This window comes from Scyliorhinus torazame, chromosome 23, assembly GCF_047496885.1.
Source record: "Scyliorhinus torazame isolate Kashiwa2021f chromosome 23, sScyTor2.1, whole genome shotgun sequence".
NCBI lineage: Eukaryota > Metazoa > Chordata > Chondrichthyes > Carcharhiniformes > Scyliorhinidae > Scyliorhinus > Scyliorhinus torazame.
The window spans coordinates 44,753,389-44,769,242 of record NC_092729.1 but is presented as its reverse complement, the minus strand read 5'-3'; the positions used below and the strand labels follow the sequence as shown (position 1 = coordinate 44,769,242).

The window sequence follows — 15,854 nt, the reverse complement described above, 5'->3', positions numbered from 1 at the left end:
CACTTCCTGGGTCCGTATCCCTCTATTCCCATCCTATTCATGTATTTGTGAAGATGCCCCTTAAATGTCACTATCGTCCCTGATTCCACCACCTCCTCCGGTAGCGAGTTCCAGGCACCCACTACCCTCTTCGTAAAAAAGTTGCCTCGTACATCTACTCTAAACCTTGCCCCTCTCACCTTAAACCTATGCCCCCTAGTTATTGACCCCTCTACCCTGGGGAAAAGCCTCTGACTATCCACTCTGTCGATGCCCCTCATAATTTTGTATACCTCTATCAGGTCCCCCTCAACCTCCTTCGTTCCAGTGAGAATAAGCCGAGTTTATTCAACCGCTCCTCATAGCTAATGCCCTCCATACCAGGCAACATTATGGTAAATATCTTCTGCACCCTCTCTAAAGCCTCCACATCCTTCTGGTAGTGTGGCGACCAGAATTGAACACTATACTCCAAGTGTGGCCTAACTAAGGTTCTATACAGGTTCTAACATTAATAGCGTTCGCTCATCATAGGATTTAGAACAAAGAAGAAAGAAATTTACAGCACAGGAACAGGCCCTTCGGCACTCCAAGTCTGTGCCGACCATGGTGCCCGGCTAAACTAAAACCTTCTGCATTTTCGGGGTCCGTCTCCCTCTATTCACGTCGTATTCACGTGTTTGTCAAAATGTCCCTTAAACGTCACTATCGTCCCTGCTTCCTCCACCTCCTCTGGCAGCGAGTTCCAGGCACCGATTACCCTCTGTGTAAAACACTTGCCTCGTACATCTCCTCTAAACGTTGCCCCTCGAACCTTACACCTATGCTCCCCCAGTAATTGTCCCCTCTACCCAAGGAAAAAACCTCTGACTATCCACTCTGTCGATGCCCCTCATAATTGCGTAGACCTCTATTAGGTCGCCGCTCAACCTCCGTCGTCCTAGTGAGAATAAAACGAGTTTATTTAACCTCTCCTCATAGCTAATGTCCTCCATATCTGGCAACATCCTCGTAAATATCTTCTTCCCCCTCTCTAAAGCCTCCACGTCCTTCTGGTAGTGTGGCGATCAGAATTGCACACTCCACTCAAAATGCGGCCTAACCAAGGTTTTATATAGCTGCAACATGATTTCTCAACTCCTGTACTCAATGCGCTAGCTGATGAAGGCAAGCATGTCATATCTACTCTTAATCACATTGGGCACATGTGTTACAACATTTAGGGAACTGTGGACCTGCACGCCCAGATCCCTCTGGATGTTAATGTTCCTAAGGGTTCTACCATTTACAGCATAATGCACACCTAGATTTGATCCTCCAAACTGCATCACCTCGCATTTGTCCGGATTACACTTCATCTGCCATTTCTGTGTCCAAGTCTCCAATCTATCTATATCCTGTTGTATCCACTGACACTCCTCAGTACGATCAACAACTCCGCCAATCATCATGTCATCCACAAACTTACTGATCAGACCACCCATATTTTCCTCCAGAATTTATATGGTATACAAACAACAGAGCTCCCGCACTGATCCCTATGGAAAACCAGTAGCTAGATCTCCATTTTCAAAACAAAACACCCTTCCGCTGCTACTCTCTGTCTTCAATAACCAAGTAAGAAGTCTTACAACACACCAGGTTAAAGTCCAACAGGTTTGTTTCGATGTCACTAGCTTTCGGAGCGCTGCCCCTTCACCTGAGGAAGGAGCAGCGCTCCGAAAGATCTTGACATCGAAACAAACCTGTTGGACTTTAACCTGGTGTTGTAAGACTTCTTACTGTGCTCATCCCAGTCCAACGCCGGCATCTCCACATCATGTCTTCAATAACCAAGTCATTTCTGTATCCAGTGAGCCAGTCCACCCGGAATCGCATGTGATATTAGTTTTAATCCCCGTCTGCCATGTGGTACCTTGATAAACGCCCTACAGAAGTCCTTATAAGCAACATCCACAGCACTTCTTCATCGATCTTCTTTGTTCTCTCTTCAAAAAACTCAATCAACTTGGTGAGGCATGACCTTCCTCGTAGAAAACCATGTTGTCTGTCACAAACCGTCAATTTTCTTCCAAATGTTCATGTAGCCTGTCTCTCAGTATCTTCCCCATCACTAAGGAGAAATTTTCAGGAACTGGAATGCTAAATGGCTGGACTTTGATTTGATTTCCAACCACAAACCCGATCGGATAATCGGTTCCTTTGAACACACCATGGGATAGAAGCAGGGCTTGCCATATCACAGGAGGCAGTTTTGATAATTTGTGCTTCCAGTCAGAATGTGAGATTATCCGCTTCGTTAGCAAAAAATAGTAAAGCAGTCTGTAATCTGAAAGGATTCAAGTTGGGAGAGGTGGGAACTCAGCGAGACCTGATGTGCCAGTGCATCAGTCGCTAAAGGTGAGCGCGCAGGTGCAGCAGGCAGGAGAGAAGACCAATGATATTTTGGCCGTCATAGCTAGAAGACTTCAGTATAGACTAGGGATGTTTTACTACAATTATGCATGGCATGTGGTGAGGCCACATCTGTAGTATTGTGTGCAGTATATGTTTCCTTTTCTGAGGCAGGATGTTCTTACTATGGAGGGAGTGCAGCGTCGGTTTACCAGGCTGATTCCTGCGATACTGGGACATATGAGGTGAAACTAAGTTAGTTACCATTACATTTATTGGAGTTTGGAAGAGTGAGAGGTGATCTGCAGCACACTGATAAAATTCTAACAGGATGAGACAGGGCAGATTCCGAAAACATGTCCCTGATGGTGGGGGAGTCCAGAACTAGGAGCTCATAGATTCTGGATAAGGAGTAAACCGTTGAGGACTGAGGTGAGGAGAGTGGTGAACCTGTGGAATGCACTACCGCCGAAATTAGTTGTGGCCAAAACGTCGTGTACATTCAAAAATGAGTAAGATATAGATCTTGGGGCTGAAGGGCTCAAGAGATATGCCGGGAAGGTGGGATCAGGATACTGAGCCTGATGGTCCACCAAGACCGTAATGAATGGCAGGGCAGGCTCGAAGGGCCAAATGGTCTCCTCCTGCTTATGTTTGGTAAGTATGTTACTGTTTTTTCACTCATGTATCGTTCTAGTCCCCGAATATCAAAAACAGGTCTGAATGTTAAAGGCACAAATATGCCATTGTTTTAGCCTGAATAACCATGGAGGGGCTGGGTGGGGCGGGGTGGTCTCTCTATGGATTCAATAGATGCCGGTCAAACGCACATTGGATAGGCATCTTTGTATTCTATGCCTCTGTTGCACCTGAAAACGTGGAACGGTGTTGGAAATGAAAGAACCAGAAACAGTTTATTTCTCAGAATCCGGCAAAATGACTCAAACATATTTCCATTTTTACAACGTGATTTTAAAATTTGGCAAATTGCTTCCCGAAATGTTTTTTTCCCCTTCTGGACGATAGCTGCAATGTACATTGACTTTCTGGTCACAGGATGTGTGTGTAGCTGGCTGTGCCAGTAGTTATTGCCCATTCTCTAATTGCCCTTGAATTGAATGGCGTTTCAGAGGTCCTTTACGAATCCACCACATTGTGGGCATGACTTTTTTTTATTGAATTCAAATGTCACCATCTGCTTTTGGGAGGGGGGGGTCAAACCTGGGTCCCCAGGTCACTCCACGAGCTTTGCCAACTTGCCACTTCCGTGACAATACCACTGCGTCCCTACCTCGTCTCGATTGCCATCCACTATATCGATATTGGAACAGGCATTTATTGATGGGCCATTCATGTGTTTTATTTCAGATGAAGAGGTAAATGAGCCTCCGCAAATAAATGTAATGGTACGTATAATTTTCCAAGAGAGATATAGATAGATAGATAGATAAAAAGTTAGATAGACAGGTTGATAGATAGAGAGAGAGAGAGAGGGAGATGAATAGATGTATTGATAGATTAATAGATAGGTAAATACATAGATAGGTAGATAGATAGATAGATAGATAGATAGATAGATAGATAGATAGATAGATAGATAGATAGATAGATAGATAGATAGATAGATAGATAGATAGATCGATAGATAGATAGAGCTTGCGGCATTGGTTGGTACCTGGGACTTCGATGTTGTCGCCATTTCGGAGACATGGATAGAGCAGGGACAGGAATGGTTGTTGCAGGTGCCGGGGTTTAGATATTTCAGTAAGCTCAGGGAAGGTGGTAAAAGAGGGGGAGAGGTGGCATTGTATGTCAAGGACAGTATTACGGTGGCAGAAAGGACGGTTGATAAAGACTCGTCCACTGAGGTAGTATGGGCTGAGGTTAGAAACAGGAAAGGAGAGGTCACCCTGTTAGGGGTTTTCTATAGGCCTCCGAAAAGTTCCAGAGATGTAGAGGAAAGGATTGCAACGATGATTCCGGATAAGCGAAAGCAACAGAGTAGTTGTTATGGGGGACTTTAACTTTCAAAATATTGACTGGAAGCGCTATAGTTCGAGTACTTTAGATGGGTCCGTTTTTCTCCAATGTGTGCAGGAGGGTTTCCTGAAACAGTATGTAGATAGACCAACGAGAGGCGAGGCCAGATTGGATTTGGTACTGGGTAATGAACCAGGACAGGTGTTAGATTTGGAGGTCGGTGAGCACTTTGGTGATAGTGACCACAATTTGATTTTATGTAATTGCCAGGGAATGGTGAGTAGTGATATTTTTTAGATCTGGGAAGGTTTTTATTGGAAATACATTTGGCTACCTTCAAAGGGCACAGCAGCTAATGGCTGCCATTGAATTCGATTACGTTTACTTTAGTGATGGAAAGGGTTAGGTATATACCGTAGGGCAAGAGTTATATTTGGGGTAAGGCAATTATGATGCGATGAGGCAAGACTTAGGATGCATCGGATGGAGAGGAAAACTGCAGGGGATGGACACAATGGAAATGTGGAGCTTGTTCAAGGAACAGCTACTGCGTGCCCTTGATAAGTATGTATCTGCAGGAACGAAGTGGTCGAGCGAGGGAACCGTGGTTTACTAAAGCAGTCGAAACACTTGTCAAGAGGAAGAAGGAGGCTTATGTAAAGATGAGACATGAAGGTTCAGTTAGGGCGCTCGAGAGTTACAAGTTAGATAGGAAGGACTTAAAGAGAGAGCTGAGAAGAGCCAGGAGGGGACATGAGAAGTCTTTGGCAGGTAGGATCAAGGATAACCCTAAAGCTTTCTATAGAATTGTCAGGAATAAAAGAATGAGTAGAGTAAGAGTAGGGCCAGTCAAGGACCGTCGTGGGAAGTTGTACGCGGAGTCCGAAGAGATAGGAGACGTGCTAAATGAATATTTTTCGTCAGTATTCACACAGGAAAAAGACAATGTTGCCGAGGGGAATACTGAGATTCAGGCTACTAGATTAGAAGGGCTTGAGGTTCATAAGGAGTAGGTGTTAGCAATTCTGGAAAGTGTGAAAATAGATAAGTCCCCTGGGCCGGATCGGATTTATCCTAGGATTCTCTGGGAAGCTAGGGAGGAGATTGCTGAGCCTTTGGCTTTGATCTTTAAGACATATTTGTCCAAAGGAATAGTGCCAGAAGACTGGAGGATAGCAAATGTTGTCCCCTTGTTCAAGAAGGGGAGTTGAGACAACCCCGGTAACACTAGACCAGTGAGCCGTACTTCTGTTGTGGGCAAAGTCTTGGAAAGGTTTATAAGAGATAGGATGCCAAACCATCTGTAAAGGAATAATTTGATTAGAGATAGTTTTGTGAAGGGTAGGTCGTGCCTCACAAACCTTATTGAGTTCTTTGAGAAGGTGATCAAACAGGTGGATTAGGGTAAAGAAGTTGATGTGGTGTATGTGGATTTCAGTAAAGCTTTTGAAAAGGTTCCCCATTGTGGGCTACTGCAGAAAACACGGAGGCATGGGATTTAGTGTGATTTAGCAGTTTGGATCAGAAATTGGCTAGCTGGAAGAAGACAGTGGCTGGTGGTTGATGGGAAATGTTCAGACTGGAGTCCAGTTACTAGTGATGTACTACAAGGATCTGTTTTGGGGCCACTGCTGTTTGTCATTTTTATAAATGACCTGGAGGAGGGCGTAGAAGGATGGGTGAGTAAAGCTGCAGATGACACTAAAGTCGTGGAGTTGTGGACAGTGCGGAAGGATGTTACAAGTTACAGAGGGACAGAGATAAGTTGCAGCGCTGGGCTGAGAGGTGTCAAATGGAGTTTAATGCGGAAAAGTGTGAGTTGATGCGTTTGGAAGGAATAACAGGAAGACAGAGTACTGGGATAATGGTAACATTCTTGGCAGTGTGGATGAGTAGAGAGATCTCGGTGTCCATGTACATAGATCCCTGAAAGTTGAAACCCAGGTTGAGAGGGTTGTTAAGAAGGCGTACGGTGTGTTAGCTTTTATTGGTAGAGGGATTGAATTTCGGAGCCATGATGGCATGTTGCAGCTGTACAAAAATCTGGTGCGGCCGCATTTGGAGTATGGCGTGCAATTCTGGTCGACGCATTATAGGAAGGATGTGGCAGCATTGGAAAGGGTACAGAGGTGATTTACCAGAATGTTGCCTAGTATGGAGGGAAGATCTTACGAGGAAATGCTGAGGGACTTCAGGCTGCTTTCGTTAGAGAGAAGAAGGTTAAGAGGTGACTTAATTGAGGCATACAAGATGATCAGAGGATTGGATAGGGTGGACAGTGAGAGCCGTTTTCCTGGGATGGTGATGTCTTGCACGAGGGCCATAGCTTTAAATTGAGGGGAGATAGATATGTGACAGATGTCAGAGGTAGGTTCTTTACTCAGAGAATAGTAAGGGCGTGGAATGCCCTGCCTGAAACAGTAGTGGACTCGCCAACACTAAGGGCATTGAAATGGTCATTCGATAGACATATGGACGAAAAAGGAATAGTGTAGATGGGCCTTAGAGTGGTTTCACAGGTCGGCGCAACATCGAGGGCCGAAGGGCCTGTACTGCGCTGTAATTTAATTTTTAAAAATAGATATATAGATAGATAGTTAGGTAGATCGATGGATGGATGGATACGTTCATACACTAATCTTTTCCTTTTTCCATGTTACTCATTGTAGACTATATATTCTGAAATCGTGTAGAACGACCAGTAGGAGTTCAGGTGTGCAAATTTGTTGGTGGACGTGCTGAATCCGCATTAGTGGAGACTGGCTTTCATTCTGATCTGCAAATGGAGGAAAAGAACGTTCTGATTACCGTCTGCTTGACATATGCAACTTCGAAATCTGTAACCGAAATGGTGTCAGATAGAATGAACTCCCTTATTGCAGAATTATGAAGCTGACGGAAGTGTTTAGATTACCCTTACACATTTTCCAAAAGCTGATTTCCCAATTTGAGCACCGAATGAAGCATGGTTTTAGCACAGGTGTGCAACTCCAATGATCAGATTTTCGTTTCTGTCCAATATCTAATTATGCTTAAAAGCTCGCTGGTAAAGATTAAGAATTTTAAAGATGAACGCCTATTGTTCACCTATATTGTAGTTTTTGTTGATATCCCTTATTGCTTACAACGCATGCTTTGCATATGGGAGCATATGCGTGTAGCGACAGAATTCATACTGATGTGCCCAAAACCTGACACATCGTATACGTAGGTTCTTGTATGGAATGCCTTAGATCCGTGGAATGTAATTGATAAAAATGAGCAGAATCTGAGTAGAGGTGCCCAAAGCTAAATAAACTTTACCGGCAGCAGCATTGCAACTTCCAGTGAGCCATCCTAGACAGACCTTTCCAAAGAACGTTCAAGATTACTCCTGTTCCCTGTGCGAGCATGTGTATCCCGTGTTCTCTGATAAATGGTTTGACTAAATGTGAAATGTGTGTTTTTTTCCTACTTAGGATTCCTTCTACAAAGGAAAACCGTTCGTCATGCTCACTGTATAAACTAATTATGGAGTTCCATGGCCCATTTGCCGCACTGAGTTTTGGTTTGCTGGAAACCTGTGTTCTTTAAACATAAAGCATAGAACCACTAAGTTGCAGATGGGAAGGAGGAAATCCGGCCTATCGAAACTGCACCGACAAGCTAAAATAGCACCACACCTAGGCCCATTCCACCAAGCTATCCACGTAACCCCACGTAAACCGCACACCGTTGCACACTAAGGGTTAATTCGGCGCGGCCAATCAGTTTAATCAGAAGATCTTTGAACACGAAGAGAACATTTAGCATGGCCAATCGTCCTAACCTGCACACCTTTGGACACAAAGGGTCAATTTAGACTGGTAACTCCAGCTAACCTGCACATCTTTGGATGCTAAGTGACAATTTCTGATGACCACTCCACCTAACCAGCACATCTTTGGACACTAAGGGGCACTTTAGCGGGGTCAGTCCACCTAACCTGAACACTTTTGGACACTTAGGGTCAATCTGGCGTCGTCAGTCCACCTAATCTGCATTTCTTTGGACGATGTGGGGCAATATATCATGGCCAATCTACGTCACCTGCACATCCTAAATTGTCCACTTCATAGAACTGTCCATTGATATAGAGTTCAGCGAATCTATGGGAAGTTTCATACAGTATTGATGCACACTTCTACAATTCAAATAAAGAATTAAATAACTGCTCAAATAGTGAGCAGTTCATGGTTCAAACAATGTTGGTTTTCATTCAAATTGCACTCTGCCCATGGTGGAAATCATATACATGAGGGCACCGTTTCTTCCATTCAATGATTTGTACTCAATAAGTACATTTAGTTGGCTCACGTCTGGGTTTATTCCATACTTGTATATAAGTGGTACTGAATAGACAGCACTCATATTGTGGATCCTACTCAGGAATGATAGGGAATGTTGAGGAACATTACACGCTTCAATGTGTCACCCTTCCTCCATTGAAACTTTTCTGCACTCCCATGTGAAGGCAGAAGAGAACATTATTTGGACGAAGGTCAGGGGAACAATACAGTGAATCCGAGCCAAAATTATTCACCAGTTAAATTGATGAAATGCAAATTATCACTGTACAATATGTCGGAAATTGCACTTTGAAAATTGACAGACGGAGTCCCCACGTAAAAGTGACCATGTGTCAGAAAGACAAGGCATTGTTTTCAACGTGCTAAGGACGATCTAAGGTCCTTCGATGTGACACCGTCGGCTAGTGCGCGGTAGTTTACAACCCCACAGGCTCCAGAGCCCCAAAGTACGTGAATTCACCAATAATCTGGATGTTTTCCTGAGTTATTTGATTCAAGAATGCAACAATGACATACAGGCACCAGATTTCTCAGAAAAAACATAAAGAAACAGTTTATTCATAACATTAGCAGAGATAAATATATCCTGGTAATAATCGAGCAACAGTCCGCTGATCCAATTAGTCCCATCACACCCCTTCCACCCTACACTTCCACAAGAAAGTCACACAGTGGGGAAGCGGAAGGATGTAAATAATGGGAATTAAACAGGACGAGATATGATAATCTTGGCTGCTGACATAGCGGCTTTTGCAGTTGGTGACCTCAGAATGCGAGGTGTTGTGTACCATCGATTGGTTTGCATGTTCTAGTATTTGGCTTCACTTTGAACGCCCAGGTGACAATGCTTCGCCTGGGACATTGCCTTGACTTTCAGTGACTTGGGCTTGACAGAGAAGATTCCCCTCAAGTCTGTGCAATTCTATGTCAGGGCCACCAGATGGAAAACCAGCCCTCACCGAGTGACACTGAAGTTCTGAAGAGGAACGCCTTGAATGGGTTGTAAAACAGCCCCTCTCTCTGTTCTGTAACCTCAGGAAGAATTCAACAGGTGAGAGTGAATTCAGATCTCTGGTCTCATAGTTGCCTAATCATAATCAATTGGATTACTTGCTAACAGCTCCCACGTTGTGCAGGAAGAAGAAGGTGGTCAGGCACAAGTCCTTAACTGAAAGAGATCTTTAGCCTCCACTGGCACTTCCACAGGCTGGCTGGAAGCATTAAAACTTGACAGGGAGTGAGGTGATAGCGACAATCGAGGCTTACTGTCAGAGAATGAAAACCAAAATGGATCCTGCCTTTTTTTCCAGAGGTTCTGAGGGACTGCAGCAATATCAATCGAGAATCGAACAAGACCAGCAATTCCAAAAGCGCCAAGGGGCTCCCGGCCAAGTCCATCAAAGGTATTTCACGTGACCCTGTCACACAGAACACAACATGGAGGGGAATTACTTTGGGCCAGTTCAACGAACATATAAAGCACGGGGGCTGAAGGGGGGGGGGGCGGGGGTCAAAACCGAAAGCCAGCCGTTTAAACCCTAATTTTGCAATGCTGGACCAGCCAGCTAGACAGGAATTAAAGGGACGCAATGTTCAGATATGGATTTAAAAGAGGTTCCTTATACCTTGACAAGGCGAGGTACAGTTTTTATGTTTGTACTTTTTCATTCATGGCAGTCCCTTCTTTCCCTTGATAAAATGGTGCTGAACTGTGTCCATGTGGTGTCGGTGCACCAGCACTCCTGGTGATCTCACCACTGAAACACTGCTATCATTCGACTGAAAATCTTCAAGACTGCTTCATGGAGCATGCGCCATTTCTAACATGAGATTGCACGGAATCTGAAGAGGTGAAGCATGAGGCCCATCCCCTCCCAGTCAGGAAGTCCCAGAAATGTGACCGAGAGACAATAAAGGAACGGTATTACATTTATAAGTTAAGATGGTGAGCGGCTTGTCAGGGAACTTTCAGGTGGTCTGATCTAATGTGTACGTTGCTCCTGCTGTTCTGGATTGGGAGCGTTAGAGATCTTGGGAGGTTTTCTCCTATGAGCTTCCAAGAGCTCCTGAAATGAATATTCAGATGATAAAGGATACTGTCCTGCGATGGTGGAGAGAGTGACATTTGACGATTGGTTATCGATCAAACGGATTACATTGTCATCCGTGAAGTCGAGCCTCTTGATTGTTTGTGGAGCAGCACTAATACAGGCAAGTGGAGAGAATTCTATCACACCATGGACATCTGTGGTGAATTAGGATGTGAGTCACTCGCCACAGTGTCCCTGGCCTCCGATCCAGGAAAATGTATACATGTCTCCAAGTCTGGGATGTGCGTACAATATGTGTGTACTGCACTATGAAATGATCTCGGCGGAAATTATAATAAGCTTGCAGTGCTTAAATTGTAACATATTCTCACCGGCTAGCACCTGTTAAGAGAATATTTGGGCAAAGCCTTTGTTCTGAAATCCAGTCCAGTCGATGTTCCTGTAACCTCTACGCTGTAAGCCAGTAAGAAAAACAGCAGACGGCCTGTCCACATTATTCTTGTGGTAAAATGCTTCATTTCTGCTTCTCAACAATTTGATGAGGTGCCATCCAGCTATGGTTGAGGTTGCCGTTGGTTCGTTAATCTTTCAAAACCCTTCCTGCGATCTTATGTTTTAAGAATCTGCATTGAAAACGCAAAAGCTGTGTGGAGGTGTTATTTTTTTTTTAAAATAACACGTGTCCTGAAAGGGTTAATTGTTCTGCAGAACCTGGACGGGCGCAGCCCAGACCTGCAGTTACACAATCCTACACTACCTTTGTTCAAACAATGTACCAGAACACAACTTTCTCAACGTTTTAACTCTTTGTCCCATTCTAATTTCTTACATCACCACCCCCCTTCACAACATAATGTTTGATATCAACTTGGGCATTGTGGGTACACGTCTCTTGCTTTGACCCTCGTGATCTAACATATGAAGGGATCTGTTTTACACCGCTCCTTACTAAATCTGTTTCGGGACCTCTCCAATAGCTGCGCACAGTTTAAAAGAGTAACATGTGTTCTACAGAGCCACGATAGCTCTCATGGGTTCCATTTTTGGTCTAATTGTGCACCTTGTGTAACATATTCTGGTTTGTATTTCCTGTCCATCGAGCTGAACGATGGGGCAGTCTCTCTTTCAAATTACTGACCGGTTCCATTAACGCCTCATCCTTTTTATTGCACTGTGCCACGAACACACTATCCCTGTAGCCGAATGTATTTAGAAGCTTATAAAACTCAATATTTCCTTCCTGAACATCTTTCGGGATGTTATCAGAATACACCTGTAACCTCTCGCTCAAGGTTGGCTTATTCTTGAATCAAACTCGTTGATGAGGCCTTTCCCAGTGAATGCAATTTTGTCTCCTGACTTCAGTTAATACGTTTAACTGTAATCTCAGTCTCTTGTTCTGTTATAGAGCTCGGGGTCAAACCCTGAAGCTCTTTGGTACTTTCTTTCTTCCCTGCTGAAGGTATCTTCTCTGCTCTTTTCTGCAGTCCTGGTGACTTTTTTTTTAAATGAATATTTTTAAATTCAACTTTGTTCATATAACCTCACTTTCCATTCCTAAATACCAGCTATGCTTCAATGTTACATCGCGACAGCACCATTCTGCCCCATTTGGTTATCCAATGGAGGTCTGGCCTCCGACCTGTTCAGAACTAGTCCTTACATTGTCAACACGACTTCAACTCCTATCTGTCTCCGAGCCTCGGCCGCCTGCGCAATTTCCAGCAAGTCTAGCCCATATAAATGGCTCTGCAATCTATCAATTTGCCTCCTGTTGTGAGTTCTACTCGACAGACTTTTATGATACTTGACCAGACCGGCCTCAGGCAAGCTTGCAGCACTAAGAATATTTGGTAAATGAATTAGGCGCTCCCTTTGTGCAGAGCCAGTCCGACGGTTCAATAAGAGTATCCTTCCGACTACATTAAATAGTTGTGGACGAATTGCACAAATTAATCATTGAAGACGTGGGTACCGGTTTAGATTGCAGAATTCTTCCAGCCAGTAGGGAGAGTTCAATTCCAGAGAAGGATCCGATATGGCACTCTGCAAACTTCAATGTCTGACTATATTTATACAGGTTAAGTCATAAATCCAGCACATTGCTGTCATTCTGAACATTTTCACATCTAGGCTTAGCAGACGACTTTATCCAACCAAACAGTATTGTTTGTTTTTCACTGATCTCATGGAGGGCACCCTTACTTCTGCCTCCATATTTGACTTGTTGATGGATTGATCTATTACGACTGAGTGCTGTCTTTAGGCTGACTAAGACACTGGAGGAATGCACAGTTTTGAAGGCAACTCGTCCTATTGATGTGTGTCCTGCAGGGGCACACGATTCCATTGATGTGCAGATAACTGTCAACATAAGCAAATCAGTTTTCTGGACAAGTTGGCCATAACTCTGTCTGATAAATATGGGCGCTCTCCTCCCTTGAATACAATGATTTTATGAAAACTCCCAATGCTGCCACCTGCCAGCCCAAATTTTAAATGACCCATACACCTCCTGTAATCTGCCATCTTGCCCCATTCTTTCTTTGTGAAACAGGTAAATATTGGAAACCTGTAAATCATTGTGTTCAATATGATGTAACAGGGCGTTGGTAGAAATAAGTATCTGCTCCTATATTGGAAATGTCATCTTGTATTCTTCACCTTCGTAGAATATATTCCATGACGTTTAAAACATTTCTGAGATATGAGTGAATGCTGACAGTTTTTGAAGGACTACTGTCATCATCGACTCTCCGAAAGAGCGCCCTACATTAGGTGACTCCCCCACACTGTCCCCATAAAACAACACAACTTTGGACACTAAGGGACAATTCACCATTGCCAATCCTCCAAACCGCATACCTTTGGAGACTAGGGGCAATTTATCATGGCAAGTCAATCTAGCCTGCAGATCTTTGAACTGTGGGAGGAAATGGAGCACCCGGAGGAAACCCGCGCAGACGCAAGGAGACCGTGTAAACTCTAAACAGGCGGTCCCCCAAAGCCACATTCGAAAGTGGGTCGCTGGCGCTGATAGGCAGAAGTGCTAACCAATGTGTCGTCATGCTAATCTCGCATTATGAATTGAGTGTGCTGCAATTTATAGCTGGCAGTAGTGGCTTGGGGATTTCTCCCACATTGACCACGTGCCAACGCAGCCTGATGAATTCAGCACAATTTTTACCCAAAAAGTATAACCCAAATAAGTCCCAAGATGAAATAATTGTTGATGGCGGCAAACAGCCTCCATTAGCTGATGATTTCGTGAAACAAGGTTTATTTCAGAAAGATCCGGATCGAAAGTGATTTATATATATTTGTGTTCGTGTGTGTGTTTTGCTAATTGCCGAATGAAGCATTGGTGTTCATTGTTCAGCCTCTTTACATAGATGTGAGTCAGAAAATGTAACGTGGCATTAAGATTGCTGTTTACTTGATCCAAAACTGCGGACTTTCAGTAATGAAGCCTGTTTAATCGCAATGACCACAACGAACTTCCCCATTGTGGGTTTGGATGAGTCTGTTTCCTTTCCCATCAGATAACTCCACTGACAGCAGGATGCAGTGGGCACGGTTGGGCAATACAAAGAGGGAAGCGAAACACGCAACCAAACGAGAAACTAGGCAACATATGAGACTTTAACTTTCCAAATATGGACTGGAAAATATATAGTTCGAGTACATTAGATGGGTCGTTTTTTGTACAAATATCCTGACAGAATATGTTGACAGGCCAACAAGAGGCGAGGCCAAGTTGGATTTGGTTTTGGGTAATGAATCAGGCCAGGTGTTGGATTTGGAGGTAGGAGAGCACTTTAGGTACAGTGACCACAAATCGGTGACGTTTACGTTAGTGACGGAAAGGCATAAGTATACATCGCAGGGCAAGAGTTATAGCTGGGGGAAGGGCAATTATGATGCCATTAGACGTGACTTGGGGGGGGGGGGGGGCGATAGGTTGGAGAAATAGGCTGCAAATGTTGGGCACACTGGATAAGTGGAGCTTGTTCAAGGAACAGCTACTGCGTGTTCTTGATAAGTACGTACCGGTCAGGCAGGGAGGAAGGCGTAGAGCGAGGGAACCGTGGTTTACCAAAGAAGTGGAATCTCTTGTTAAGAGGAAGAAGGAGGCCTATGTGAAGATGAGGTGTGAAGTTTCAGTTGGGGTGATGGATAGCTACAAGGTAGCGAGGAAGGATCTAAAGAGAGAGCTAAGACGAGCAAGGAGGGGACATGAGAAGTATTTGGCAGGTAGGATCAAGGAAAACCCAAAAGCTTTCTACAAGTATGTCAGGAATAAGCGAATGACTAGGGTAAGAGTAGGGCCAGTCAAGGACAGGGATGGGAAGTTGTGTGTGGAGTCTGAAGAGATAGGCGAGATACTAAATGAATATTTTTCGTCAGTATTCACTCAGGAAAAAGATAATGTTGTGGAGGAGAATGCTGAGACCCAGGCTATTAGAATAGATGGCATTGAGGTACGTAGGGAAGAGGTGTTGGCAATTCTGGACAGGCTGAAAATAGATTAGTCCCCGGGGCCTGATGGGATTTATCCTAGGATTCTATGGGAGACCAGGGAAGAGATTGCTGGGCCTTTGGCTTTGATTTTTATGTCATAATTGGCTACAGGAATAGTGCCAGAGGACTGGAGGATAGCAAATGTGGTCCCTTTGTTCAAAAAGGGGTGTAGAGACAACCCCGGCAACTATAGACCGGTGAGCCTCACGTCTGTAGTGGGTAAAGTCTTGGAGGGGATTATAAGAGACAAGATTTATAATCATCTAGATAGGAATAATATGATCAGGGATAGTCAGCATGGCTTTGTGAAGGGTAGGTCATGCCTCACAAACCTGGTCGAGTTATTTGAGAAGGTGACTGAACAGGTAGACGAGGGTGGAGCAGTTGATGTGTTGTATATGGATTTCAGTAAAGCGTTTGATAAGGTTCCCCACGGTAGGCTATTGCAGAAAATACGGAGGCTGGGGATTGAGGATGATTTAGAGATGTGGATCAGAAATTGGCTAGCTGAAAGAAGACAGAGGGTGGTGGTTGATGGGAAATGTTCAGAATGGAGTTCAGTTACAAGTGGCGTACCGCAAGGATCTGTTCTGGGGCCGTT

General features: G+C 44.2%; 1 long non-coding RNA gene across 1 annotated transcript in view; it reads right to left on the bottom strand.

Annotated features, from left to right (window-relative positions):
- The window catches only part of LOC140399748 (uncharacterized), a 1,084,547-nt gene that overhangs the window by 514,471 nt on the left and 554,222 nt on the right, over nt 1-15,854 (bottom strand). The window lies entirely within an intron of this gene.